Here is a 2,176-nt window from a genome sequence, read left to right as displayed (position 1 = left end):
CCTTTTTCGTCTACTTGCTTTCTGATGCCCGTGTTTGGATTGATCGGGAGTGGGAGAGGACTATGATGATAAGGTCTTCATCCGGATCAAGTTTAGTTTTCATTTTCCATTTCAGATTTTGGTGTTAGATTACAAATTTTGCCTGATTTTTTTGAGTTTTTAGGTGCTGAGACAGGTTAGGTCTGTGTTGGGGTTCTAGGGAGAATGGAATTTCTATTTTTTTTGTTGTTTCCATGCTTTTTCTGGTTACACCACTGCCAAAAAAGAAGGAAGATGTTTATATATATCAGGTCTCATGTTTCTGAATTCTATGCTTTTCATGTTAAGTTAAATGAGGTTCTAGAATGCCCATCAGATGGATCACAGAAGGGCAGACAAACAACCCTAGATTGCATTGCTGCATAAACATTTGCTATTTTAGTTTTCATTCATCAGTAGTTGTGTTAATTCTCTCTTTGATGAAAAACAGGGTGACTGGAATGGTTCTGGTGCTCATACCAACTACAGGTTAGCTTTTTCTCACGCATCATACAAAAGCTACAACTCCATTTTATGCTTAGTCATGAATTCCATGTTATCAATGTTGTGTTTGGTGTCCAATAATCGTAATTGCCAACTATCCAGTTCTTGGCTCTGCCAGCTTTTGTTAACAATTTTCTGCTCAGCAGGAAATCCATAGGAAAGCATTTTCTCCATATTTGTACAATATTTTCCTTTTATACAGAATACTCACAACATCCTTGTCCTATGCAGAAAAGAATAACGTGGATCTTGTTTTTTTGCAGAAAAGAAATTGCTATGCTACCCGTTTTATGTGTCGTTTCTTTTCTTTCTTTTATAAGGAGAATAATTCTGACCATATCTTTAAACAGGATCTAGTTTTGGACATTGATGTTTCTAGTGTTCCTATAGTTTATTCAATGATTGAGTTTTACAGGTTGCTGACAGCTTTTACCAGATATTTTTTTTAAACCCATGTTGTCAATGAGTATTGTTGACTGGTTGAGGATGTGTGCTGATTTTTTTGATGAAGTTCCTGAAAATTGGCATGCCTTGCATTTGTGATTGTCATAGGGTTTCATGTGTTCTAATTATGTTCAAGAGAAATGCTTAAAGTTTTAGCGACTTGCTGATGTCTAAACCTAATCTGCTGATGCTAGTCGACTGTCAAGTATCAATTAGAGAGAATCTTGATTTAGGTGTTCTAGTCAAAAGAATATGGTGAATATAGAAAGTGGTTTATGAAAAGTGTGTATTTGTGTTTTTCTATTGTAGTCTCATATGAAATAGATATTGTTTGTACAAAAGATGTGTAGATGACCATTTAGAGAGTATGGTGGATGCACAAGCTATTTACCAACATGATTTAGAGAATATTTTCCCAAAAGAAACATACTTGAATTATTTATGCACATCCTTTGAATAACTTCTCTAATATTGATACTGCTACCTTTGAATGAACACTTGGCAGGAGAAGCTTTGGATCAGTTCTTGATATTGTACATCTAGCTGAAACCGTGACCAAGTTGAAGGCTCACTGCGAACTATGTGGAAAGCATGCTTCATTCACCCTCAGTAAGAGATGATGAAGAATAATGGTGGTTGATTGTGACACATTTTTTGGATCATTTTTGTTGGTTTCTGCTCTAGCAGGCTCTTCTACTGCTTATGTTTGACCCTTCCACAAATAGTCTCTTTTGTGCCACATTGGTTAGGAACTTGGTGTCTTTGTGCTTCTCCTTCTATAGGTGTAACGTTTCAGAATTTTTAACTTAAAAACTTAGAATTTTAACCTCTTTTTTTTTTGAAATAGCACCGCAAAAATAATTAGGGTTTTGAAAGAGTCGGACAATTCCAACGGGTTACAGAGATGAGAAATATATTTGAAACAGAGTTGTATAATCTTAAGAATTTAAAACCATTCTATGCATTGTAATAGAATAAGTCAACAAAGTTTTTACATCATCAAAGTTTAACCAAAATATCCCCATAAGAATGAGATAAGAAAAAGTTGGTTTCAATATCGTAACTTAGTTAGGAAGGTTGAGATTCAGGATCTCGTCACACATCAAGTTCTTGCACTGCATCATTCTTCATTACTAATGCCTCGTAACAAACAGGGTCAACTCTTGCGAGCCGGTAAGTAAAATTAAACAACATGCATTATGATAAGGCA

General features: G+C 35.2%; 1 long non-coding RNA gene across 1 annotated transcript; it reads left to right on the top strand.

Annotated features, from left to right (window-relative positions):
- The first annotated feature begins 469 nt into the window (after positions 1-469).
- On the top strand, positions 470-1,705 carry LOC149834036 (uncharacterized). The gene is made up of 2 exons (XR_016432498.1): positions 470-507; positions 1,472-1,705. It is a non-coding gene; the product is annotated as an uncharacterized LOC149834036 (long non-coding RNA).
- Positions 1,706-2,176: the final 471 nt, after the last annotated feature.

The sequence above is a fragment of the Nuphar pumila genome, chromosome 6 (genome assembly GCF_984573655.1).
Source record: "Nuphar pumila chromosome 6, dmNupPumi1.hap1.1, whole genome shotgun sequence".
Classification (NCBI taxonomy): domain Eukaryota; kingdom Viridiplantae; phylum Streptophyta; class Magnoliopsida; order Nymphaeales; family Nymphaeaceae; genus Nuphar; species Nuphar pumila.
The sequence above is the reverse complement of the archived record's forward strand: the minus strand, read 5'-3'. Positions and strand labels throughout refer to the sequence as shown.